Source organism: Polyergus mexicanus, unplaced genomic scaffold (genome assembly GCF_030449975.1).
Source record: "Polyergus mexicanus isolate NDT 795.1 unplaced genomic scaffold, iyPolMexi1.0 SCAF_6, whole genome shotgun sequence".
Classification (NCBI taxonomy): domain Eukaryota; kingdom Metazoa; phylum Arthropoda; class Insecta; order Hymenoptera; family Formicidae; genus Polyergus; species Polyergus mexicanus.
In genome coordinates this window covers 153947-166482 of record NW_027223326.1, presented here as the reverse complement: position 1 = coordinate 166482, position 12536 = coordinate 153947, and the positions used below count along the sequence as shown (strand labels likewise).

The 12536-nt window shown below is 41.7% G+C and overlaps 2 protein-coding genes across 2 annotated transcripts in view; one reads left to right on the top strand and one right to left on the bottom strand.

Moving 5' to 3' along the window:
* Cog1 (conserved oligomeric Golgi complex subunit 1) overlaps nucleotides 1–12536 on the top strand; it is a 79340-nt gene that overhangs the window by 10787 nt on the left and 56017 nt on the right. The gene's annotated exons all lie outside the window — the stretch shown is intronic.
* LOC138934113 (protein trachealess-like) overlaps nucleotides 1–12536 on the bottom strand; it is an 87080-nt gene that overhangs the window by 73422 nt on the left and 1122 nt on the right.

The following is a 12536-nucleotide window of genomic DNA, read 5'->3' as shown; positions in this document are numbered from 1 at the left end:
TATATTTTTATTTTGATCTGAAAACTAAAAAAAATTGTATATATTAAATATTATATACTAAAAATATATATATATATATATATATATATATATATATATATATATATATATATTATTTCATTGTACAAAATTTCCGATTTTTTCCAAGTATTCAATTTTCTTTTAACGTAATAAGAAGAGAGAGAACAGTGTATTTTCCGGAATATTAGAAAAATTTATTTAAAAATTTTTCACAATCTCCTCTTTTTTTATAAAACGCCGAATCTTTTTATAGAAAGATCGAAAGATGTTTATAAAGAATCTAGATTTTTTGACTAAATTGACAGAGAATCTGTAATAAAATAAAATAAATAATAAATAATTCCAATATCTGTATAGCTTATGAAATATTATAAAAAATACCAGGTAAATCTAGAATTATTATATTTATATCGAGGCATATGTTGAGATGTGCCTAAATATTATCTTTAGCTTTGAAAAAGTTTGTCTGCGAGCTATGTACTTTTCCGAAGCTCGTAACTCAGAGTACCGTGATACGGACGAGACGCATAAAAATCGGAAATTGATCGGGAAGGCAAAGAGGAGAAGGTGCGGATGATGCCGTAGCATCTCGTTCGTAACGCCGAGATATCGGGGGCGAGAGGTGTCGCTGGGTTTAAATAGAAGCTTCGGGAGTCGCGCGAGTTGCTAAAAAGGCGTTTGGAAAAACACGAGATTTCAATTAAAGCGACAAGCTTAGTAATGAGACACTCTGGATTTATTGGTTCGAAAACCATGGCGTCTAAGTGTCTGCGTGTGGTGTCCGCTCGCTCGCTCGGGAGCACGCGCGTATTAAGCGTATGCGTACGTGCGTGCGTGCGTGCACGCGCGCGTGGCCGTGGCTTAGGAGGGCCCCGTCGCGAATCTACGATACCCTCGCAGAACCGGCTCATTTGCATCCGATCGAAATTCGTTATTCTTTCGCGAGATAATCGTATCGTCTTGAGACCGTTTGCCGTCTACCGATTACACATCCGACACGCGTTCGCCGCTGCTATGGATTTGAAATTCACTTGAAATAGATTGATTTCGAGAAGACATTTCGTTTCGGGAAAAAAAAAAAAAAAAAATGTACATATATGAGCATATAATTTATTAAGGGAAAAAAACTTTGAATCAAACCGATAATAAATTTATTTTCCACACCGAGTTTCAAGAAGTAAAATACACGCGAGTCGCGCAACTCTATAAATAATGAATACATAACGATTCGTTACGCGTTAAAGGAAAGAAGAGATTGCGATATTAGCGCGAAACATCCAAATGCGAGAGAGAAGCCTCAGTGCGATTAATCGTTCAGAGCATTGTGCGAATGCAACGTAATCGCAAATATTCTCCACCGTACGTAAAAGAATTCGTGCCGCATAATCGGGAAAATTATATACGTCATCGTCTTTGCATTAACGTGGCGTTTTCATCTGGACCCCCGCTTATCTCTTCACGGTGCATCGATTAACAAGCTTCTTATCTCGTTTAAGGATTTTTATGGCAAAAGTTATGGTTCGAGTATCGCCTGTCAGTGGAAGAAGACGAAGGGGGAGAGAGAGAGAGAGAGAGAGAGAGAGAGAGAGAGCAAGGAGAGGGAGGGAGGGATGGATGTATCGTCGGCAAACGCGTCTTAAAGACACCGATCCCGAAGTAATCGTCTTTCGTTGCCCGGGCCCTCGATAAAAACGCCACGATACGAATCGGCGCGGCTGTTCACCGGCGATTAGCTTCGGGCTACACGAATCTCTCGTCCCACATTATATCATGTAATTTTTATCGAATCTCCGATATGATCTCAGTGCCTATATCGTAGAAATTATGCACGAAGCTTATCATCAATTTACCAATCCCTCGTGAGCTTATCGATTGTGCCGCGCTCAACGATGACCATTTCGCGAAAATACACGTGTGTATCCACACGGTTCTTCTGCCGCGTTCTCCGAACTCGAGTATCGCACTCGACAGTAAATTGAAACGTAATCCCATTCAACTCGCGACTTTTTTTTCCCGACGTCGTTATTATCTCGTTATACGCCTATTAGAGACACGCGTGCCTTTATTTTTAGTTATAGTCATATCTAGCGATTCATTGTCTCTTTTGCTGCGGATGACTTTCGCTTTCGTCCGAATTACTGCGAGAATGCCAAAGAGCGATTCCAAAGAGCAGCTCGTCCCGTTACGCAGTGGTGGCCACCACTGCGTATGGGTGTCTTTCTTTGACAAGAACGAGTCTTCGTTCCCCGAAGGATCGGCGATTCGTCGATTAAATTGAAAACGGCAAAGCTAATTGCGCTACGTCTGTATTATTCATTCGATACTTGTGATCGATGCGACGACTCGAACGATACCCGACGAAATTAAGAAAGAGAGAGAGAGAGAGAGAGAATGAAACTAAAAAAATATATATATCATATCAATTTAAGATATAATTTTAATAAAACTGTTGAAATTATTAGATATATATATTTAAATCTCTTTCTCTGTATCTCTCTCTCTCTCTCTCTGGATTGTCAATTTTTAAATAGATGTATCGTACTCTTGTTATAAAATATATATGTCGAAGGTGCATTATTTTACGTCACAATTAAATCGGCTTTACGTTTGCACCCGTACAATTATGTACGCGTACGTACCGACGATAATAGATGGTATGTCCCGTTGACGTATAGTGCCGCCCACGTGGTCACTTGACCTCCCTACGCCTCCGTATCTCTTAGTTAACCTTATCAACTCGATTCAACTCGATTCTAACCGGTGCCGACTCAGAGTTTGCTAGCGCGTAACTGACATATAGACGACACACGAGTGACACACGTGTATTTTTTTTTTCTCTGGTTATTCTCTCTCTCTCTCTCTCTCTCTCTCTCTCTCTCTCTCTCTCTTTCTCTCTCTGTAACATTATTAATTTCGAATACATTGGGCGATACAATGCGGACAATTATTAATTTGATATTCTAAGGTTTCTTAGAATTCACAGTATTATTATTTAAATATATAGAGCTTGTACGCGGATCTTTATAAACGTCGTACGTTAGATAACGATGTCGTACCTAACGATTTACTCGGTAAAAAATGATTTCGTTATAAATTACTTTAAGACGAAAGTATATCGTCGCGCGGTCTTACGTATCGTAGATATGCAAAACGCGAGGATCCCACTCGCGTGCATCCACCCTCCGTACAGAGGTCGAAGGGTCGTGTATCGATCTAATAGTAATGAGCTCGAGATGCCGGTGTGCGAGTGTCGGAAGATTTTGAAATATACATTATGCGGGGATTATGGTTATGCATGCGGGAAAGGCGCTGAGAGTACTTTTCTTTTGATATACCCTTCTCGCGCCCGCGAGGAGCATCTTCGCATCGGCGACGAATCATGAGATTTGAATAAAAGTATCCGGGGCACGGCGGTGGCCCCCCGCTTCTCTCTCTCTCTCTCTCCTCTCCTCATGGCGTCGCGAGTCGCCCCAACGGGGCCTTGATTCGCTAGCTACCTTTTTACAACTGCGCGGTCTCATTAAATATGTATAGATTCGCGCGCCCGGCGCACGTTCCCCCAATTCTTCATCCCCCGCCTACCCCCACCACCGATGATATAACCGGATCAGCGATTACTAGAAACATATGTTTTAAAGATTACGTGCTTTACGAATACCGCTTTACTCGTATTACTTTATTCGTGTATTCGAGTAATTTCGAGATTTTTAATGCGGTCGTAATTTCGTAAAAAGAAAATTAATTATATGGTGCGCTAAGGACATGTTTTGTTTATAAATTTTCCGAATGAACGATAGAAACTTTATCGGCTACGCAAAGCGCAAACGGCGCTTCGAAGGATAACGACTCCCGATCTACGTACTCTAATCCTAGTTCCTAGTCTATCTATCCCCTCGGGTCTGCGTGACCCGAGATTAAACAATCCGGCTCGTACTATCGACATCGGTCTTTCTCAAGGAGGCTACTGGTGTTCGAATAGCAGTTAATCGCGCCGGCAAGTGGTCTAGCGTAACCATTGATATTTTCATACTGCCTCGCGGCTGATCCGTAGACCCGACGTTAGTCGCATAGTCGATTTTAACGCGTTACGCGTTACCCAGGTAGCGAAGCTACAATCTCGCGTAACTCGCTCAAGTAAAGATACCATTAGATCGATAAATCAGCCAGATCGTTCTACCTCTCTCCCTCCCCTGTTAGATGCGAAAATATTACGGAATAATTATAAGAATTTTTTTATTCTAATGCTTTATTGAAAATTATTTCTTCCAGAGATCGAGATAACGTATCGCGATAAGTTTTAATCGCGAACATCCACGAATTAAGGAGCAATATCAGCGGTGGTTTCGTTTCTTTGCGGAACAAATGACCCGCGCAAGTTATCACCCTGAGAGAGTTCGACCCTTCCATTTAAAAAATGTAAATTCGTTAATGCGAGTAATGGGGGCGTGAAAATTTGTTCGCTCTCTCCCTGCCAGTCTCTTCGTTTCTCTCTCTCTCTCTCTCTATCTTTTTCTCCTCGATTCTGCGCGCCGCACCCTATTACCTGAGACTATTATCCAATACAAAAAATCAAATAAAGTATGCCAAGTTACGCTTCGAAGACTTTGGGGAGCTCGAAACTGCCGAGGGGTCGTAGAAACATTTTTTTTACTCCGTTCCCCCACGTATAGCGTCAACACCCCCGCGCTTTCTTCGGCTTACTAGTCGCGCCGTTTCTTCGTCGCCTATTAACTTCCAACAGGCTGTGTAACAATGAGACGTCGGCGAAACTTTTGCTCGCGATTTATCGTTTTACGTCGCGTCGTCGACGTTCGCTGCGGAAAGGAAATTCGGCCTTCCAATTTCCGATCGCTCCGATTGTCTCGCGACTCGAATGCATTTTTTATTTTTCTTATTTCAGAAGAAATATTAGGTGTACAACTTTGCTTTCGCCGTTTTCTTTCCGAAATTCGAGGCTTTATTGTAAAAAACTGATTATACATTTATGATTCAAAGTATTGTCCACTCCCAATGATCGTGCCAATTCTCTTTGACTTTGACTCGAGTCTTCGTTAAATAATGCCTCCAATTCTGCATCTTCGAAAACCTTCTCTCTTCCACCGCTATGCCGGTCTTCGACGTGAAAATCACCGTTCTTGAAGCGTTGAAACCACTCGCGACACGTTCTTTCGCTAATAGCGGCTAGCACCATAAGTATTTGAGAGCATTCGATGAGCCTCAGCCGCAGATTTCTTCATATTGAAGCAGAAAATTAAAACCTCCCGCGAATGACGAGAATTTGGCTCGTAAACTGACATTTTCAATCGAGAATAACTTTACGATGCAGATCGACACAAATCGACTAATGTTTCTATGGGGTTATGTTGACAGATGCCCAAGTTTATTGCACGACATCTATGATCTATTTATTTCGACCGCTACTTACCGCTAAAGCCATCTATAGGAAAACGGCGGAAGCAAAGTTGTACACCTAATATATATTATTTTTTTATATATCTTCACTTTTATCATTCTTTTCGTTGTTGTTGATAAAACGACTGTTTCTAATAAGATGCATTCCGAAGAGAGAGAGAGAGAGAGAGAGAGAGAGAGAGAGAGAGAGAGAGAGAGAGAGAGAGAGAGAGAGATCGTATTCTGGTGTATTTCCGTGATTTAATGACCGTACGTACCGTAAAACCGTACGGTAAGCCCGCGTTAAAGCCCCGGGGTTCGTGATGTTGCAAATTGCATAAGATGGAGCGTAAGCTGAATGTATACCGTTTGTGGCTCGTCTCCGACGAGCAGAACCGACATCGGTACGGCGGTGGTGGCGGTGGTGGCGGTGGTGGCGGCGGCGTCGGCGGTATCAGTAGCCTGTTCTTATCCGCTCTGATCCGCATCTACATTATTAAACTTGATTGGAGGCCAGGCCAATTCCCGCGCGAAAACGACTTATTGCAGCGTGGCGCGGTGTGTCTGGACGTTAGACCATTATATAGGAGAAGTGCTGTTTAACGATTGGAAAAAATTCAAGTTAAAGTTCGATACGGGAAGAACGTCGCCTGTTTTCGAACATGCGAGTAATTATTATTATTAATTTTTTTTTTTTCCAATTACGAGATATTTTCGTAAGGAGGAACATCCATTATCCGTATTAAAAGAACGGAGTTTTCTCCCTTGAGACTATTTTTATTTTAGAGCAACGTGTGCGATACGTGTATCAATATTACTAGCTAGGGTAAATATAAATCGTTATCGCACTTTCTAAAAATTACATACGATAAACAGTCACAGGCGCGAGAATCGCGTTAGATATCTATCCATGGCATTAAGTTGCATAAGAGAGTGTAATAAGTTTCGCGTAACGCGGACGTAAAAAGATGACGAGTCTACGCCTGGGAAATACAACGCGAGAGAGAATCTGAAAAAGCGCCGTTTTACGCTTCAAGTAATATCGTCGAATATAATGGAATGCGCGTCGATCGACGACTTTAATACAGTCGGTTTGCTCGCGGGACGGATAAAATCTCGATCGTTGTGCAAGAAAATCGAGCAATTCAATCTCTCTCTCTCTCTCTCTCTCTCTCTTACATACGCACGTTGTTTTAACGCGTGACGAACGAAAAAGTTGGAAGAAATGGTCGTCTTGCGTTCGTTCGAACGGACGAACGTGATAGATAAATCGTTGAACTAAAATGCGCGACGCGTTGGCCAGAAAAGAGTCGAAGTGGGAAGAATAGGAAATGACTTTTCGAATGAGCTGCGCGTAATTGCTTTTTCGAGTGGGACCCGCGTCCCGCCAGCGTTAAATGAAGCTCTCTCTCGTAAAGAACTCGCGCCCGCGAGTATATCGCCATGCTAAATTCCGTACCGCGTGGTCGGCCTTGATACACCGAATGCATTGAAATAAAACGTATCGAAGTGTAGCGTGCAAAATGTCGGACTCACCTCTCCCTCTCCCTCTCTCCATCGCTTTTTTCAATGGGCGTTTTTTTCAAACTAATTAAAGCGGATATTAAATCACTTCTGCGTCACACACACACACACACACACACACATACACACACATATACCCTCGCTGATGTACGACCTATTAATTAATGTTTCCGATGCTATAGAATATCGCGTGATATCTTCGAAAGAGATTTCCGAAATATCTTCTCGATTGTAAAAATTGTTATAGGAATTTTGCTACGGGATAAGAAATATGAAAATTGCTCCAATAATACTTATAAAATAGCATATATTATAATGGGGCGGGGGGGGGGGGGGGGAGGGAGGAGGATCACATACTTTCCGAGTGTGTTTTACTCGTTCCAGCGAAATATTTGACGCATAGTACCGTCATCGGAGAGAGAACACGTATCAAGTCTATAAAAACGTTCTTATAACTAATAATCGTTCCAGGATTGGCGAGATAATATAAGCTGATGGGGCAAAAAAAAAAAAAAGGCGAAAGAAACGTCTAACGCTGGTGGAATTCGCTAGCTAAAGAAGGCTCGAGAGGATTAAAAAGAACAAAGCTTGTCCTCGTGTGCTTTTTACGTCGCGCAAACGGGTTGCGTACGATCGTACGCGCGACCCGATCATCATTACACACCGCGAGCGTATTATATAAAAATCTTTCTCGTGGAGAGAGAGAGAAGAGAAGAGATTGTCGTTTCTTTCATCGCGTTTTTCTCCATCGATACAATTCTGGTGATGATACGTGCTCGCGTCAATTTTTTGGAAATATTATTAAAGTCATATCTCTCTCTCTCTCTCTCTCTCTCTCTATATATATATATATATATATATATATATATATATATATATATTATATGTGTGTGTGTGTACGTAGAACCTCACGGTGCTCGTTTTAAGCTCGCACGAGCGAGCGAGCGAGCGAGCGAGCGCGTTGGGTGACGTCGCGCACGAGACGGACGACGGACGGTGCGCGCGGTTTTTAGCGAGCGAAGAAGAGGCGAGAGAGACAGGCGAAAGAGCGAGGAAGGAACCAGAGGGCCTCGGGCGAGTTGTATAATATGAACGCGCCGCGCCGGAGTTTCGGCAGGCTATAATCAATTCTGATTGCAGTCGAGCGGATCGCAGCGCGATCCACTGGCCGATAGCCGAGAAAAAAAGTCAGCGCTTCCAACTACCGGGCTGCTACGGTGGTATAGCCGAGGAAGCGAGGGAGGACGCGAAGGGACAGAGATAAAGCAAAGGGAATAAGGAGAAGAGGGATGGCGCGCGAAAGAGACACGGAGAGCGGTATCGGAGAGTAAAAAATGGGGGGTTATAAAATGCGAGGGAGAAACCGGTGAAACCGAGAGGGAGAGATACGGGTGGGTGGGGGTGGTTGGAGGAGAGAGAAAACACGGGGAGGAAACGAGTTTTCTCGACACGAGTTCACGGGGGTGTGCGAGTTAATCTCGACGTTGCGATCGTCTATGAAATTCGTCTACGAGTCAGACGGGCCCCCCTCCCCCCCGATCGATCTCTGATTTCGAGACGAGCGTTAACGCATTCGACCGAAAGCGATCCCAAACAGTCACATTGTCGTTCACATTCTTCGCCTTGGCTCGCTTCCTCTATTTATTCAAAATCAATCTCTCTTTGCGCAATCCGCAGCTTTTACGCTGTAACGCATCGCGAATTACTTTATACGAATTGAGTGCTCTAGAATCTCGCATGCGTAGTAAGGGTTCCGTAAGGGCAAAGACCTCGCGCTAAACTATGCATGCCTCTGGCCTCGGATCCAATCACAGGGTTAGAGGCCAATGTTGTCCCGTCGAGAGAGAAGGAAAGAGAAAGAGAGCTTCGAGATATTTAAGCTTCCGTACTGGGAAAGAGCTTTTAAAATCAAAGATAAAGACGACGAGAAGTTGTCGTTCGTCAAGATTTATCGTTTACTAATCACTCGGCGGCGTCATACTTGTCAAAATCATTCGACTTATTTTAAAAATGAACGTACTCGAGAGAAATGTTCGAAAGGACCGGACGCGCTGCGCTTCTTGTCTGTCGCGATCGATCTAGGAAGACGCGGGCCGAGATAAAATTTCTGACTATAAGAGGGGGGTGGGGGTGGGGGGGGGAAGACAGAAATCCACACATCGTAACTCCGGCAACGAGTCCTTGACTCGCCGCAAGCCATGCTCGCGCGCGCTTCTTATAATCCCTTGTGTTCGCGCGCGTCCGGCCCCATTAGCAGTTGGCTGGACCCATCATTCAATAACGCTCTCAATGTCTGTGCGACCGTGTCTTCTCTCCGTGTCTCGGGACACACGCGTGCGCGTGACGCGCGGCCGATAATTAGGCCGAGTTTCCGCGCGCGAGCATAAATGCGGAAAGGCATCCTTCGCGGCCCCCTCCCTCCCTCCCTCTCCCCGCGTGCAATCTTTTAAATTAATTCCGATTTATATATAAAATATGTGATTTTTCGTCTTTCCATAATTTGTGATTCTAATTATTAAAGTTCAATGTATAACGAGATTATCGAGATTCCTCTTTATAAGATCTTAACGAGATACTTCGTTATCATCGCTTCGCCATATTGGTATAGTAAGCGAAATTTCGATACAAAGTTACGCGATGGAATAACAGTGCGCGAATGTCAATGTACTCTAGGGGAGCCTGTCGATGTTAAAACGAGTGTCATTGAGATGCTGCGTGTATATACGATTTAATCCAAGTGTTATGTCTACGAATGAATAATTCGTATCAGGATTATATACATGGAGAGATTACGATGTTAAATATTATCATTGATACAAAACATACCGCGATAATAAATTCTTTATTACTTTCCGATACTATTGTAATTTTGTAAGCATATGACAATCTTCTCAAATGACTTTTTTTTTTACGCAGTCATACATACACACTTTATATTGATTTGCATTAACTTTTTTATACAAATGATACAATATATTACAAATTATATTACAAATAATACATATATATGCATCAGGACTCAAAAGCAGGCAGATGACGGATGCGTATTTATTCAATTCCAAATTAACGAGCAGCATTGACCGAGAGATATACTCATTTTTTTTTTGTCGCGAAAAAAGTTGGAAACAAGTAAAGAGTTTCTAAAGAATCAATGCAAATACCGTATACTCTTTCCGTAACAAATGATTCGGAACGGCCGCTAACGCTCGACTCGACAAGTAAAAGCTACTTCTTATTTCATATCGATGCCAATCGTGGCGTTGAATGCTACACACGCGATCGTTTATGTCAAATTATCATCTCTGTGGTATCACCGACCGTTTTATCTGGTGATTTCCGCAAATTAAGATCCAAAATCGCGAAAACGCAAAGGTTTTTTTTACACGTAAGAAAAAAGAGAGATAAAATTATATTTAAAAAATTTTGAAATAAATATCAATCATCTTCTTTTCTCATTCTCTTACGAGACATATCTACATTATATTCATCTAGTTATTATATAACTATAATTTTTAATAACTACAAATAAATATTATATATATATATATGTAAAATTTATTTACTTACGAAAAGAAAGAGTCTCCGTATCGAGATTTAAAGGAAAGACTAGCACTACAAGATATATATACATGTGAAAAAAAAATTTTTACCTCGTCTTTAGCCACGATAAGAAATCGCCAAGATAATTTTATTCAAGTACCGTGTACGTCACGGATTTACATCGGGACACCCTTTACACGCTTTCTATAAATACAGAGCGACAGACGTTCCTACTAGTTGCTCCGACATCGAAAGCACGACAGACGGGATAATTGATAGCGGAATGCTAATAACTCGTACGAGGCAGGCATTGTAATAAGTTTTTTGCCCGGCGTGTGCCCCCCGCATCTAGCGTATTTTCGCTCCGCTCGCGATATGTCACGAGTGTTCTTTCCGGTGCTTATTAATAGCACGTAATTTGCTTATTTCAGTAGCAGATTTATCGGTCGCGATTTTAATCGACCCGCAAGATTTTTTTACCCATACCATTCCTTCTTAGTTGGGTGCGATAAGAATCTTCGTTTAGCGATAAAAAATAATTTCAACACGCGTCTACGCGCTTGTTTAATGTGTATAAGATTGATAGCTGCGTATATTAACGCTTGTACATTGTACGGATTTAAACCTTCTTATACGAGGGCGATTATCGTCATTTAATCGCTATCGATATTATTGTCGATATTATTGTTGTTGATATCTTTAATTGTTAGATCTTTCGCGTACAAGTATATATGGGTGTTATGAAGGAAAATATATTTTTAGTTAAATACACAGAGTGAGTAAACGCGATCGAAGAATGAAATTTAGCTATAGACGTATATGTATGTACGCGAGCTTGGCGCGCGCATTTTCTCCGGATAGATTAATAATTACACGTGTTACGGAATGGAAAAATCTTAATACAATTTTGCCAGAGTATTAAGCGCACGCGAAGAGTGTAATTACAAGATACTGTTGTTACGCGTTGCTCTCCTCCGAGTGATTATATATCGCGGGATATGGGTATATGGAGAGTGTTAATAATTACGGTGGACGATGGAAAGCGTATGTGTATCCGTATTATAGGAGGCGAATGACATTAGCGTGTTTTGCGAAATGAGAGGTTTCTCGATATCATTAATCTCGACGCGTTAGATTGGCATTTTTTATATACATATACAATATATGTGCACATATTACATAATTTTTATCGAAAGTAATTATTAAAATTCTCATCAACGGATTATCACGTCTTTACGTTAGATGTTAGATTATTTAAATTTTGCAAATTATAATCACAACGAAACGTGTACCGGACGTGTCTCAACCGAGAGAGATATTAACAGAATACTTTACATATATATATATATATGTAGATTAGATTAAAAAATATCTAGTACTTTTCCAAGTATTTGCTTAAAGTGGGTAAACATGGGAGTACTTGCCCAGCGAAGAAATATTTACTAGGCAAATATCTGAGAGGCTAAGACGAGCGACCTCTTCATTTGCCGATGCATCTAGACTGGACGATAGATGCAACGGACATTACAGGCTTCCCGTAATAAAGTTCTCGTCCTTCTTTTCAGTCTCCGAAGGCTACTCTCGACTGCATCAGAGTGCAAATACAATGTCATATATTAGGTGTACAACTTTGCTTCCGCCGTTTTCCTATAGATGGCTTTAGCGCTAAGTAGTGGTCGAGATAAATAGATCATAGACGTCGTGCGATAAACTTGGGCATCTGTCAACATAACCCCATAGAAACATTAGTCGATTTGTGTCTGCATCATAAAGTTATTCTCGATTGAAAATGTCAGTTTACGAGCCAAATTCTCGTCATTCGCGGGAGGTTTTAATTTTCTGCTTCAATATGAAGAAATCTGCGGCTGAGGCTCATCGAATGCTCTCAAATAACTTATGGTGCTAGCCGCTATTAGCGAAAGAACGTGTCGCGAGTGGTTTCAACGCTTCAAGAACGGTGATTTTCACGTCGAACACCGTCATAGCGGTGGAAGAGAGAAGGTTTTCGAAGATGCAGAATTGGAGGCATTACTTAATGAAGACTCGAGTCAAAGTCAAAG